General features: G+C 40.5%; 1 protein-coding gene across 1 annotated transcript in view; it reads right to left on the reverse strand.

Moving 5' to 3' along the window:
* Positions 1 to 16,304, reverse strand: part of Blimp-1 (PR domain zinc finger protein 1) — a 91,619-nt gene that overhangs the window by 54,110 nt on the left and 21,205 nt on the right. The window lies entirely within an intron of this gene.

Below are 16,304 nucleotides of genomic sequence, written 5' to 3' on the forward strand. Positions count from 1 at the left end.
AGCTATTTTACCCACCACCAGATGTTTCTTAAAGTATCACAGGTGGCACTATAATACGGTTAAAATAACTAATAATAGTAATGTTATAGATTTCACGTCCCACTAACTACCTTTGATGATTTCGGAGGCGCCTAGGTGCCGGAATGTCGTCATGCGGGAGTGATTTTCCTTAACTGAAGGAAGGACACTTGGTTATCAAAACCAAACCACATGGCGCAATAGCCCCGAAGGGCGATGGCCTACCAAGCGAACGATGCTCAGCCGGAAGGCCTGCAAATTACGAGGTGTCGTGTGGTCAGTACGGCGGATCTTCTCTGCCATTATTATTGGCTTTCTAGACCGGGGCCGCCAGATCACCGTCAGATAGCTCCTCAATTGTAATCACGTAGGCTGAGTGGACCTAGAACCAACCCTCAGATGCAGGTAAAAACCCTGACCTGGCCGGGAATCGAACTCGGGGGCCTCCGGCTAAGAGGCAGGCACGCTACCCCTACACCGCGGGGCCGGCACAGTTGGTTATCATCAGAAATAAAATATGTTCCTCCATTCTATTCAATTCCATCCCAACCATTAATTTATGTTTTTATGATACTTTATATTAACTTTGTACCTCAAAATAACTGAAAAATAATAAAAAAAATATCTGATGTTACTCAATGTGCACTGTATAAACAATGAGTTAAGAATCGGTCAGATAATGAGCGTCAGGCTCTCTGGAAGGGGCGTAGTCACGAATTTCTTTCCACCTGGACGATAAATTTAAAAATAATTTAAAATGAATTTACGGCACTCTAAGTTGAAAGTGTCCGTGAAACATTTTGGCAATCTACTGTATATAAGAATATTTCATAAATGGAATACCTAAAGAAACATCCTATCGAAGTACAGAGAAGTTAAAAATCAATGATTTTCAATCAATTTACATTCTCTTTAATAAAGAATTTCATTATTCTTTTCGCAAGTTCAGAAAAAAATACTGCCATAATCTTGAGATATCAATAACAGAATGACTGAGGAATACTGTGGTGTTTTAAATTTTTACATTTTAACACAAAAAAATTGCCGAGGAACAAAAAATATATTCACACAGCAATATTTATTATCCTAAAACTGTTAGTGGTTCTGAATTAAAGCTAGTATTCCTTTCCAGTCGTCTACGAGGGACGTCATGAGGCCTTTTCAAAACTATACACAACAAGGGAGAAGAAGGTAATAATACGAGATTAATTATAAAAAGTTTTTTTGTTTGTAATATATTACGATGGATTTTAAAAATTGTCCAGAAGTCGTTATTTTGCCCCACTAGAGTTCTTTAACTTGCCATGCAGACAATTCACTCGGATTATTATTATTATTATTATTATTATTATTATTATTATTATATTTTTTGCGATTTGCTTTACGTCGCACCGACATAGATAGGTATTCTGGCGACGAATTATTAATATTCTTCTTCTTATTAATATTATTACTATTATGATTATCAGTGAGAAGAGAAAAGTGCCGTTCAGGTCTGAGCAACAATGAAACACCCTACGCCTTGACTACTGGGGGAGGATATATTGCAAATAAGATATAAAATGAGTCAGTATGGCACAAGTGTTTGGAAGCAGTACTATTCATTTCGGGGCCCGAAGTCGAAATATGCGTCTCACCTAATGTAGTTCTGTGGAAAGACAATGTTATTGAAAGTGCATTTTAATAAGTACGTGGGAAGGTGGAATACGAATAGTCTGCATCATATTATCCAGAGTGCACAACGCCATACCTATTAGTCAAGATTTAATCAGCCGGAAAATGATAAAAAGTTTTGATAATGCACTAACATGATGCAAAGTAAACAGCCAACAGAATGGTAGTAGTGTTTTTGCTGTCTCGTGTAGGCTGACATTTTGCAAGAGCTAGCATTCCCGGCCGGTTGTGCTTAGTACTAGAGTTGAATCCCTGGCTAAACATACCAACCCACTAGCTCAGCAGTCTGGACTATATATAGTGGTGTAATTAGTATCGAAAGAGAATAAAGCGCAGAACAAATATAGTCTATCTATACACACAGGAATATTAACACCCTCTGGTTTCGCTTAGCCTCTAAAAATAACTTGATACTATCGGAGAAATTGGTTAATACAAAGTACACATTTCCAAAAATGAGCTTTCTCCAGTAAATACAAATTAAATTATAACCTATTTGTCATTATCAAATTCTAAGAAGTGATGATGATAATAATAGCGTGTGGCATCTGGAGAAGAAATGTCAAAAGACATGAATATGTTTCTTGTTAAATAGATTTAATACTAAGATTCATAAACTGACAAGTCATGGGATTTCAAAATATAGAATTTGAGAATTAATGATAAAAAGTACATTTATCCTAAACCTTGGAAGAGGAAAGTCCACGTGTAGGATATATATAGAGAAAAAAGGTAAATACCTGTGTTGATAATTATTATTATTATTATTCGCATTTACATTTACATTCTTTCAGATACTACTGAACTCAGCTAAGATCGAACGTGCTATCCTGGAAGCGGAAGATTCGTTAACAGATTACTAGTGATAGCAGGAGGTGAATAATAATAATAATAATAATAATAATAATAATAATAATAATAATAATCGCAAAGCATTAGGCCTTTCAAGGCTTTAAGACAAAGAATATTCGTTAAACCTATCTGATTTGTAGTGAAATGGCGTATGGCTTTTAGTGCCGGGAGTGTCCGAGGACAAGTTCGGCTCGCCAGATGCAGGTCTTTTGATTTGACTCCCGTAGGCGACCTGCGCGTCATGATGGGGATGAAATAATGATGAAGACGACACATACACCCAGCCCCCCATGTCACGGAAATGAACCAATTATCGTTAAAATTCCCGACCCTGCCGGAAATCGAACCCGGGACCCCTGTAACCAAAGGCCAGCACGCTAACCATTTGGCCATGGATCTGTAGTGAGGACACCACTGTCAACTGAAGTATACTGTCACTTAGTGATACTGAAATAAATACATCGATAGGTCTAAATAAGTAAATAAATATATATAACCTGTAGTTTATTACAGAGCTAGACATCTATAAAATGTACTTTTGTTCATCAGCGTACGAATGCATGCGACAAGTTATGCAGTATCTGATAATAATCAGCTTTACAAGTCTTTTCGCGCAAACTGCGCAGATTGCACATGCACATCAGCATAAATAAAGCACCATAACTCAGAGAATAAACAGAGTAGGCTATATGAGAGCAATCGAGTATATTTTGTCAGTGAAAAGAGAAGCCTGAAATATTTTAAATACGTTGTCACAAGATATAACTTTGTAAGAAGTAAACAGAATCGTAAAGTGGATTGATTTCAGCGATTGCTCAGTAAGTTACTGGGTATCATAAATTGGAAAGAAGGAACTTACCACCACATAAAACTAAGACATCTTTCGCTCTATTGACTGAAAATTTTGGTTTCTGTTTCTGTTACCTTATCACTGTAGTAATGTTCGTGTATATTCCTTAAAATTACTAAACACGTTCCTGTTTCCTTAAAGTTTCATGGGGCTGATATACGACATAGAAAGAGATATAAAAGTTGGCTTATGTTCTGTGTATCATTCCAAGACAAATAAAAATGCAAGACCACTCATATTACGTCTCCAAGTGGCATACAGGCTTCACTGAAAATGTATTGTTTAAAAATTACTTGTGCACCGATTGTGAAGGTAAATTAAAATATGAGGGTATCGATCCGCTGTCCGATCCGTAATGTCAGGTGGTAGTAAACGAGTGAGTGTAGCTGTAACCTTGAACTCGGGACATGATGGTTCGAACCTCATTGTCAAACCAAGCAAATGGTGTATGCTGGGACTGCACCTCAATCAAAACCACGGCTGTTTCTTTTTTTCAGTCCTAGCCAAATCCTATCAAAAATCAGTCACGTGACGTTTAACCACTAGAAAAAATCGAGCGAGTTGCTGCGCAGTTTAGTTCACGTATCTGTCAGCTTGCATTAAGGGGATAGTGGGTTCGAACCCCACTGTCGGCAGTCCTGATGATAGTTTTCTGTGGTTTCCCATTTTCACACCAAGCAAGTTAATTCCGACCACGGCCGCTTCCTTCCCACTCCTGGCCCTTTTATATCCCATCGTCGTCATAAGACCTAGATGTGACGGTGCGACGTAAAGCAAATTGAAAAAATTAAAAATATCAAGTTGGGTTGAGAGCAAACTTCTATACGGTAGAACTGAAGAAAGTGGAAGAAACCATTAAGAAGCTTTCAAATCTCTTGAAATAACGTTGATTAAAAGAAGTGGGCACAGAATTGATTGTCCAAGAATCGGGTGGCTAAAATTGTTCCTCATATTAATAATAATGATCATAATAATAATAATAATAATAATAATAATAATAATAATAATAATAATAATAATAATAAATCATCTCAGACCTGTTTTCTATTACAAAAAAATAGTATCGTAAGGCATTCCACATGGGACACTTGAGGACAACGTTTCAGTGGATAACATGAGCGTTTATTGAACATTACTGGAATGAAGGAAGCAAGGAAATTGGAGATCCTGAAGGAACTAATTTTGCATCTATTTTGATGAATAAAAAATTTCCATATTTCGTGAGCAAGAATCGAATACGAGACATACTAGTTATAGCTCTCAGTAGCTGTTACGTTTTTTAATTTGTACGGTAATTTCGGGGCCTCAGATGATTGTGAAAATATTTCTTCTGTTTACCTGAGTCAAGCTCCTCCAAGTAATATTTTCCAACCAAGCTCCCTTGGTCAATTCCCGTTCTATTTTCTTTGTTTGTGTGTTTGTTTGTTTTGAATTATTTGTGTTTGTTTGTTGCCTTCCTTCATTCCTTTTTCCTTATTTATTTATTAATGAATTTATTTAGGTACCAAATATATTGAGTCATTATTCCTACCGCCGACAGAAGAACCAACGTCAATAATTTATTAAAAAATACCACTCAGTAACGAAAAAAGATCACAGCAACACAAACTATCAGCAAAAAGGTTAAAAAGTTTGATTTTAAAAAAGCAAAATGATTACACAGTAATTTTAAACATTTAAAAGCCAGTTAATCTAATCTGAAAAGCCCTGGGAATGTCCATATTCATAGCCTGGCCAGGATAGCGGGATTACACTTTACACAAATTCATTTTTTAAAATGTTACTTACACTATTCTAGAACACCCTCTTCGCACGTAGACTGCGCTAAATTTACAGGCATAGGGAATCAGACCTCCCCTTCTCGTTTATTGTTGTGAGTGGCTTATGACCTCGTTGTTTTATCCTTGAACTAACAATCGTTGTCTAGCCGTCTATGCAATGAAGATACCTTGAGTAATGCCTCGTTAGGAAAGTTTCACAAAAGAAATGGAGAGCCAATTTTTTCCTGAGGCCGGCAACAATTTAAATATATTTGGTGCTGACTGATGTTTATAGTAAGTCGAGAATAAGGATGAGCTCAACCCGTGAACGAGTTAGTGCGCTACTGTACGCGAGTCAAGAACATTAAATCCTCCCGTTACGGGCTCGTTACGATCTCTGCACTTAACCCTCACCTTGACTGTCGAACACAATGTCAAGCGCGACAGGACAGGAACAACCCAGCACTTTCACTGAGTGAACTATGCGACCTTGCAGCACATACTACAAGGCCTCTGCTCGAACTCTTTCATACGAGTCTCAACATCTAGATGGAAATCACTGGGGTAAGTGACATTTAATCGCTGAATATAGAGAAACACTAACTTACTGCCAAATGTGATGACAGATAAAGAAGACGCGTTTGCAAGAAACGAGGAAACTGCTTGTTTTACTCTGTGCCTCGTCCATGTACTGTAGTTTGAACTCAATTTTAAAGTGTTAGATACTTGGACGTGGAGCTAAGTGGCTAGACTAATGCGCTCCAAAGTTCATCATCATCATCATCATGTGCGGCTCCATGGCTAAGTGGTTAGCGTGCTGGTTCTTGATCCAAGGGTCTAGAGTTCGATTCCTGGTCGGATCGGGGAACTGAATCTTCATTGGTTAGTTCCGACTGCTCGGGGACTGGGAGTGTGCGTCGTCTTCAAAATTAGAATTCATCACAAGTAAGGCCCCATTATCACAGACGCGCAGGTCGCCTACAGGAGTCAACTAGAAAGACCAGAAATGGGCCATCATCATCATCGTCATCATCATCACGTCATTAGGTGGCTCGACCCATGAAATCACATGCACTTATGACTAGTATGAGGAAGTTTTAGCGGAGTGATTTCTTCCTCTGCTTCTCACCACGGCGACCATGGTTCGAATCCCGGCCAATGTACAGTAAGTGAGATTTTAAATGAACAGTATCGTTTTAGTAGTTTAGACTCCATGCAGAGATCTGAGACGGTTGGATTCGAAGTAGAGTGGATAGACCGTCGCCCCCAAACTTATTATTATTATTATTATTATTATTATTATTATTATTATTACAGGACGATACACATTTTAAAGGTATTTATACTGAAGTTCATTTGATAAGGCCAATGGAAAATAGTGGTTCGTTTAATTATATTTCAGTTTATGTTCTGAACATGAAAACCTACAACGTGTTTTCTAGTCATTGACCGGGTCAGGGATGAAATATATAGGTTATTAGTACGATGGGGTCGCCACTCCCAAAGTGATTTATTAATGCCTGATAGATGCTATGAAATGGGAATGGAGAGTGTTGATGGAATGAAAGCTGACAGGGAAAACCGCAGTACCCGGAGGAAATCCTGTCCCACTTCCGCTTTGTCCAGCACAAATATCACATGGAGTGACCGGGATTTGAACCACGGTATCCAGCAGTGAGAGGCCGACATGCTGCCGTCTGAGTCAGGGAGGCTCTTCAGTTTATTTTCTACAGAATTAAAGTCATTGGGAAGAGCTCCTATTCAAGTGATGTTTGAAATGGTTTGTTGACCGAAATGTTTGCATAGCCCCAAATAAAGGTCGCTGATTCTCATATACATTGCTTCATTAGCATCACAGAAAAGACCGTGTCTTAATTACACCTCAGTACAATAAATGAGGTGGAATAGTAAGAGTTTCTTGAGAGGACTTATCGGGCAAAATTACTATTTTAACTCTATTCGAGTATTTAATGAAATAATTATTATCTTGTACGAGTTCTAAAAGGTCCATTTCCAGCAAGCAGACTGCAGTTAAACTAGATACAGACCACACGGTTGGTTAACAGTGGGAGACAATTCAATTACAAGGGACTAAGTGCTTAACAAAGCAACTCGTAATGCTGTTTGTAAGCGCGAGAAGGCGTTAGGGAGTAGCCTTCTAACAGAACTGACTAACGATAGGTTATACTAAACGAAGTTACATTTAGCGATGCAGATGAAGGAATGGTCGCTTCACACTGGGTCATCTGTAACTTACTTAATTTTGGTAGATTCTTGGTTATCAGCCTCTACACTGTGCAGTATTTTACTGTTGTAGTAATCATAATACTATTTCTCATTTACATTTAGTGTAATAATAATAATAATAATAATAATAATAATAATACTAATAATAATAATAATAATAATAACAATTTACGGCAGCATCTTATTATTTCTTTGTGGACGCAGCATTTTTTCATCTGTCCCTTGACAGAGGCCAGAGAAAAGTGTAGTTTCCACTGAAGTCACCGTCTCATTTATGGCTGCGACGGGATGGAAGCTGCTGAGGAAAGGGTGGTGCTGAGGAATTATAATCGGAGCATTAATACTTTAAAAAAAGTAGGGCATCTCGATGGTATGAAAGGTGCTACTCATAGGGTCGGTCGTGCTGCAAGGACACTTTATGGTCCAGTGAGGAAAGCAATAGCAAAGTACTTCTAGCGTGCTTTTGTACGCTTCATTATGGCGCTCTTTTTCAGTTTCCTTATAAACTCATTACTCTTCGTGGTGCTTTGGTTTCTTAGGATCGAACCAGCCTCCAGGCTAAAGACTTAACAGGCAGACAAAGGTATATGGCTTCGTCTACCATTTGCAGACATTTGGATTAGACTTCATGTAATTATATTATTTTGCTTTCTTTATTCGTCTCTTTGAAAGTACACAGGCAGTAGGCCCAAAAACAGTACTGTATGCGCACTTTTTAGTGATAGATTTTTGTACTCGTTGGAGAAGTAAGAAGGTTTCCGTCAATACTGCCAACTGAATGGAAATGAAATCTGAATTGAATCGATAATATGATCGATCGATATGAATTTTCTAAACCTTTATTATTTTAAGCAAACAACTGTGTCATACACACAATATATAATACTATATAACATTTCCCGTTGCGAAACGTGTTCCTAGCATGAATTCTATAGTTCGGCTTTGCTGTGTAAACAGCAACAGTACGAGTACCTAAAGTGTACGCCAGATGTCGCGCAGCGATGATAAGCGATTCTTAGTTTGTGTTTCAAAGGTTGCCAATACGAATCTCGACGATAACCGAAGTCGATCGATTCAGCACTAGGGTGTAAATCTATCGCTAAAAAGTGCGCATATAGTACGTAGCGTACATTCGTGACATACCAGTACTCATAACACATATGAAAGTGCAAATAAATAACCGAGCTCGATAGCTGCAGTCGCTGAAGTGCGGCCAGTATCCAGTATTCGGGAGATCGTGGGTTCGAGCCCCACTGTCGGCAGCCCTGAAGATGGTTCTCCGTGGTTTCCCATTTTCACACCAGACAAATGCTGGGGCTGTACCTTAATTAAGGCCACGGCCGCTTCCTTCCCATTCCTAGGCCTCTCCTATCCCATCGTCGCCATAAGACCTATCTGTGTCGGTGCGACGTAAAGCAAAAAAAATAGTAGTAGCAAATAAATACACATTCAAAACAAAAAACTAAGAAGGAGAAGAATTTAACAGAAATATGAATAAAATAACGATCTGAAGTACGTGCCGGATTTTTCTAGAATGTAAATACCCTGCACACGAATCAAAGCACAGATAAAACTAAGATAACAGTTTAATCAAGTTAGTATTAAATGCCTTAACGAAACACAGCCAATGAAAAACAAGGAAATACACAGTTCAATAAAATTACGGGAACATGTCTTTGAACGTATGCTATGCTCCACAAAACTATACCTCATACCCAGGTGTATTACCAACTAAACCTTTAATCTTTACCGTTTAAGTATACAAAAGAACATTGAAGGATTCGCGTTCATTTTCAGAACACAAATGGAAATGTCCAAACAGGGGCGAAAACAAAGTGGTAACACTCCTCCAGAGTGGATTTTTATCACAGTTGGAGATCTTCAGTATGGTGTATGTCCTCCACGAGCATTTATCACAGCTTGTCCCCATGCTCGGTATAAGTCGACTGAGGTCCCATTCTTCAATGAGAGCCTGTTCGAGTTCTTGGCGAGTCCGGGGTGGAACAGAACGCACACGAACACTTATACCAAGCCTATCCCACACATGCGCGATGGGATTAAGGTCGGGACTCACTGCCGGCCATTCCATCTCTTCAATGTCCAGTTCTCGCAAGACAGCTCTGGAGATGCGCGCTACTGTACATGAGCCCTGGCATTGTCGTGCATGAGTACGAATTCAGGGCCAACACCGTATGCACCAACCAACCCATCAATACTGATACCACCCCAGAACATTACAGAACCTTGTCCGAAGCGGTCGCACCCTCCTGGACAGCATTTGGGATGTTCTGCTCACCACGGCGTCTCGATATACGTCGACGTCCAACACGCTGTGTCACAGGAAATCTGGACTCGTCTGTGAACAACTGGCGAAGTTGCCAGTTGACGTGGGTACGGGCAAACAGAAGGCGAGCTGCCTGATGTTACTGCGGTTAACGGGGCACTCGAACGGGACGTCCGGGTCGTAAGAACACTTCTATTAACCTGTTCCTTACTGTCTGGCCAGACACTGTGACTCCAGTGACCGCCCTGAGGTCTTGTTGCAGTTCTCTGGCAGTTGCTGAACGCCGCCGCAACGCACAGATGGTCAGATATCGGTCATCCTGCAGGGTTGTCATGCGTCCACGACCTTGTCCAACCCTCCTTGTGAACTGGGCTGTCTCAATGTAGCGATTCCACAAGCGTCCCATTATTTCCACACGACGAAAAGTCCATCCTTCCCGGATCAAAGTGACGGCCCTTGCGACTTGAATCTCGTTAAGATGTCTCATGGGATGTGCTGGTTTACGTACAACGTGCTCAAATGACCGCAGTAGTCTATGTACCTCACAGCGACACACAGACGCATCGCTATTCACTTCGTTTTGAGGGGTCACCTGTCAGTTTAATGCATGGCTACGCCTACAGATAGAGTATAACTTCGATTTGATATACCCTGAGTAGCTAAGGTCTCAAGGTATGCTGTACGATCATGCGAACCCCATCTATCAAATTAACGTTCGAATACCAGACGTTACAAAACATGTTCTAGTTTTTTTGAACTGTATAGCACTTGAATTTATAAAATAAAAACAGAGACCTTTAGTTGTTTATTAATCACAGTGTGTGATAAACCACTCATCTACCCATTTAGACGCTCCGTTTTACTCAGTAGTTAGGAGAGAAACTGAATCTACTGGGCGGTTTATTGCTGAGTTATAGGTTATTTTCTCCGGTTACCACCGATTGTGCCGCCAGAGATCTTTTACATACGTTGCGTGACTGCAGTGCCCAATGGACTTACCTACGACTTTTAAAAAGTTGACCATATCTGACGGATTTGAAATTGCGATCTTGGTATAGCCTACGGACTTCAACACTCTAACATTCTCTTTCTGTCTGTGTGTGTGTGTGTGTGTGTGTGTGTGAGAGAGAGAGAGAGAGAGAGAGAGAGAGAGATAGAATCAGATATAAGTTCGAATGCTGGTTAGACTCTCAAAACAAACTGTCACGATACAGCCAAAATTGAAGGCAGTTCTAATGAAGGATACTTACTATGTCAGGGTGAACAGTTCTTATCACTTGAATTCCTTCCCTTTTTGTAAACATCACTGTATTACAATGGAATAGACTAAATCAGTGTAAAATGTATACAATAATTAAGATACATAGAAGCCAATAATAGCCGAATCCTTGGCTGAATGGTCAGCGTAGTGGCCTTTACGGTTCATAGGGCCGCGGGTTCGATTGCCAGCCGGGCCAGGGATTTTAGCCGCATGTAGTTAATTCCTCTAGCTCGGAGGCTGAGCCTTTGTGATCTTGTAAATACATTTACATTACCAGCCACCTAACCATTATAGTAACACGCAATGATGAATACATTCCTCTACATAGGTCTGACGCCAGGAAGAGCATCCAGTCATAAAACAGGGCCTAATGCACATTATTGCCCGAATCCCAGGTAATTTGAAAAATTCAGTAACTATAATAATAATAATAATAATAATAATAATAATAATAATAATAATAATAATAATAATAATAATAATAATAATCATAGTAATACCTCCTTGCATGTTACATTTCTTCAACCACTGTCGATCTGATGAGAAGCCAGAGTCATGCAACCCATTCTAAGCTAAGGGAAGATACTCGAATAGTAACGCGAAATACTGCAAGTACATCAGTGTTCTGTTTTATCAGCAAGACTTCAAATCTGAGAAAATGCCAGACAAGATGGTCCAGTAGTTTCTCACTGCAGTGAGGTGGCATTATCATTCATCCCACGCCGAGTCTCCGTCCATCAGGTACACAATCTAACCTCTATTGGTTAGTTTAGGTCGACATGGACGTTTGTCTTTTCCTCTTGACGTGCAAGTGTTGAGTAGTCACGACCGGACTGGGGAACTAAAATCTCTGGTATCTTCGGTCTGAATACTAACAACCCGCTGACAGTTAAATAAAACTATAGGTCAGCGTCGTATGGCTCGTTAGGATCGTATTTGTTATTTCATGTAAGATTTGAACATTGTGGTTAACAGACCCGTGTAATTAATGCTTGATAATGTCATGATGATGATATTAGCTGTTTTGCACGGCGAAACATCGAAGTAATCGGCCCAGGTAAACTAATTAACCTTTTTGGGACACATATTCTTATTGCTTTATATTGTTGAGACATTTCTGCATGGTAGAAAAGTTTTAAAAAAGCAGTTTGTCATAGAATTTAAATTTAGCGTTACACGCCTAATTTACATACTTGTGTAGTTTGATTGGTTGTAAATTAATTCAGAGCGGATTTATTAACCTAATTTTCTTTTTGCTATTTTGCTTCACGTCGCACCGACACATACAGGTCTTATGGCGACGATGGGACAGGAAAAGCTTAGGAATGGGAAGGAAGCGGCCATGGCCTTAATTAAGGTACAGCCCCAGTACTTGCCTGGTGTGAAAATGGGAAACCACGGAAAACCATCTTCAGGATTGCCGACAGTGGGGTTCGAACCCACTATATTCAGGATGCCAGCTCACAGCTGCTCACTATCAACCTAAAAATTCAATATTCATATACATGCCAAGCTTCCAAAATTTGATTGTGAAGCCCGTCTGACAACCGTGTTGCTGCGATGTCTGTGCTGGAATTCATTTTAATTTATTATCCTTCTCCCAGTTACTTGCAGTTGGTACGACAGGTAGATTAAGCCCAGTTTTACGGCCGGATGCCCTATATGACGTGGACTTCAAGTGAGCGATGCATTCACTAATGCGTGTGTCTGTCGTGGTTGGTAGTTAATTTGTTGCATATAAATGAATTGAAGTTGTGTATTAACACAAACACCTACCCAGAGTCAAAGGAATTAACCAGACGTGGTCAACCCGGCCGGGAATCGAATTCGGGACCCTCTGAACCAAAGTCTGCTACGCTGCAGTCTGTGATGGTACGGAATATTCGTACTGGAAATGATCGAAGCCTATATGTTAGGGACCAGCTTTACACTCGTCGAGTGAAAAGTCACAGGAAACCACTTTTAGAATGATTGAGAATGAAATTTTAACCTTCTCCTCTGCTCAGTTGTGTTCCTGTACCCTGTTCCAGACTCTGACATCTGTGTTACACGTGAGGCAGAGCTGCTAATCGAACTCGAAGCAGTCAGACGTGAAGATGCTGTGATAACATCAAAAAAGTTCAATTCAAGGGCTCGATTTTACTGATATTCTGAAAGGCTCTCCTTTTGACGCGGATGAATGTTTATCACTTTAAGGTATTTAAGCGAATGATTCGGTCTTTCATTAATAATCAATTTTGTAGTATATAAAGTGATAGACTGAGAAAGCTATCGTGAAATGCAGATGTTGGTAGTGAAAGGCTGGGCAACATGTTTATGCGAGTGATATTTCGCTGCAACACTGTGGGACAGTTCAAGGTTTGGCGCTATTTATCAGAACTACATTTCGATTGTTTGCAGTTATAAGTTAAAAGGCCATCTTCAGGGCTGCCGACAGTGGGGTTCGAACACACTATCTTCCGGATGACAGCTCACATCTGCTCGCTATTAACCTAAAAAAAAATTCAATGTTCATATATATGCCAAGCTTCCAAAATTTGATTGTGAAGCCTGTCTGACAACCGTGTTGCTGTGAAGCCTGTCTGACAACTATGCTCCACTAACCAACATAATCGTTGCTAAACAGTACTTAAAGATGAGGCCATTTCCATCAAATGTGTCTTTATTTCGGTTTGAGGTATAGGGTCTATATATATTTATGGGATTTTACCTCAGTTTTCATTTTTTTAAATTTTTTTTAAAGGAATCGTATTTCTTCGTAAACAATACTTCAGTACTGTAATTAACGTTTCTTAATTTTCAGAAGTACTGGTATAAGATTATTTTCAAATTCCTTGAATATGTTATCTTACTACATTGGCGAGGCAATATTACTCCTTCATCTTCATTAATACTTAAAGAAGTGCCAATACATTTGTAATGCCGACAGCGTATATGACATATGTAGAACACAGTTTTCTTCCTGGTCTTTTCCCAGCTTCTTTGGGTCGGCAACAATTTTGGTCCAGTTTGACGGACGGTTGCCCTTCCTGACGTCAAACTTAAGTGGAGGGAAGTAGGCCTATTCACTACTGAGTGTTTACCGAGCGAGTTGCCCGCGTGGTTAGCGTCGCATAGCTGTGAGCTTGCAATCGGGGGATGTTATGTTCGAATCCCACTGTCGACAGCCATGAAGATGGTTTCCTGTGGTTTCCCATTTTCACACCAGGCAAATGCTGGGGCTGTATCTTAAGTAAGGCCACGGGCGCTACCTTCCAAATCCTAGCCCTTTCCCATCCTTGCACTGCAGGAAACCTCCGATGTGGTAGAGCGACGTTAAAAACCGTAGCCTGTATATATTGCGTGTTTCTGTGATGTTTGACGCTGTGATATGTTGTGTGTAATTGAAGACGTGTGTTCACCCTTAACCGAAGGCCATTGCAGAACGCTATCTGTTTATAATACCCACTGCCTTATTCCAGTCATTCGACCGGGTCTGGGATGGAATGAATGAAGCCCCCAACTAGTGGCGAGGGTAGGAATTGTGCCGGCTGCCGAAACCTGTCACACTCCTCTTGGGCGGTGATTAATGAAATGAAATGATATTGGAGAGTTTTGCTGGAATGAAAGATTACAAGGAAAACTGGAGTACTCGGAGAAAAGCGTGTCTCGTCTCCACTTTGTCCAGCACAAATCTTACATGGAATGACCGGGATTTGAACCACGGAATCCAGCGGTGAAAGGCCGATATAAGATCAATTTAGAACAAAACTTACTATGTGATAAGGGCAAAATTATAGTTAAATTTCCTTCTTACGAAATATACGAAATTAATATGAAAAAAAGAATGCCTTTGAAACCATAGTTCATACTAGGCCTGAGGGTATCCCTGATCAAACAAGCGCTCTCTTGTCTAGCCTCGTCTCATTATTTTCTGAAATGTTAATGTAAGTATATGTTGGCTGAGGAATTAGAAGTCTGGAGATAATGTTCCAGGCGAACGAAGGCGAGGACGGCAGGGATATGGAAGCAGCTATATGACTGCGGGGGTGAAGGATGGAGGGGTAAGTTTTATCACCGCAGCTTTCAACCGCCACCCCCAGTGTTCCCGGCTGAAACTCATTGCACGCTCTTACAGTAGCTCGCTTAACCTACACTTTCCTAGTGCAATTCGCTTCGAGAGGGAATGCGAGAAGTCACAAAACAGCAGCTTAAAGGCCAACTTAGTAACAATGGAAATGTAGGCCACACGTGTGACCTTCCAGCAACCTCTGTTGTGAGTTAGGGTAGAGGGTGAGATGGTCATTCTGTTAGCACAGAATGAGGTCAATAGTGACATCCAACTATAAAATATATTCGATGCTTAATGGTATTTTTATAGCTGAAAGTTCAACTTTGTTGACAAGAAGCCAATTTAGAAGTGGTGTATAGACCCCTTTTAATAATATCATTGTTGTTTTTTTCTCTCTCAAGAGTTAGTTCTTATGGACTAAATATATGACGGCGATGTTTGAGAGAAAAGCCCAAATTTCCGGTTGGAGGAAAGACATGTTCAGTGTTCAAATAAATGTTCCTATTGTAGGTTAGTGTTGTTTATTTACCACAAATCTGAGCAGAAATATGAAAGGTCTAGAGCACGGCCTCTCAGGGTGCATGCGCCTGGTGCATGCACTGTGCACGGTGCATAAGACGACTTCACTTGGTTGACCAGAGTGCAGATCCCTCACTCCTCGATTTGGAGCAATAGCGCTGTCTCTCTCTTTCCCCACGCCTGTCTCGCTCGCTACCCCCCGTCTCCCTCTTCCTCACTTGCTCCGTAACGCTCCAAATGCGAGCCGAGTTGAGCCGAGCTTAGCCGAATAGCCCAGAGACGAAGCGTTGGTCCGAGTCGAGCCGAGTGGAACCGATGCACAGTGAACGGAGCTCTTGCACCTCGATTTGCACGCGTGGGATTTTGAGCGTTTGAGAGGCCCTGGTCTAGAGGTAGAAATGACGATCCCCATATAGGCTACACTTAAAATTAAATTAACATCTACCAAGCTCGATAGCTGCAGTCGCTTAAGTGCGGCCAGTATCCAGTATTCGGGAGATATTGCGTTCGAACCCCACTGTCGGCAGCCCTGAAAATGGTTCTGGCGTGGTTTACCATTTTCATACCAGACAAATGCTGGGGCTGTACCTTAATTAAGGCCACGGCCGCTTCCTTCCCAGTCCTAGCACTTTCCTGTCCCACTGTCGCCATAAGACCTATCTGTGTCGGCGCGATGTAAAGCCAATAGCAAAAAAAATAAAAAATAAAAAAAATAACATCTTATATTCAAATCTGCGGTGGAATTTCTTATTTACCTAAATTACTTCCAATATTATGACCTAAAATGT

This window comes from Anabrus simplex, chromosome 1 (genome assembly GCF_040414725.1).
Source record: "Anabrus simplex isolate iqAnaSimp1 chromosome 1, ASM4041472v1, whole genome shotgun sequence".
Lineage (NCBI taxonomy): Eukaryota > Metazoa > Arthropoda > Insecta > Orthoptera > Tettigoniidae > Anabrus > Anabrus simplex.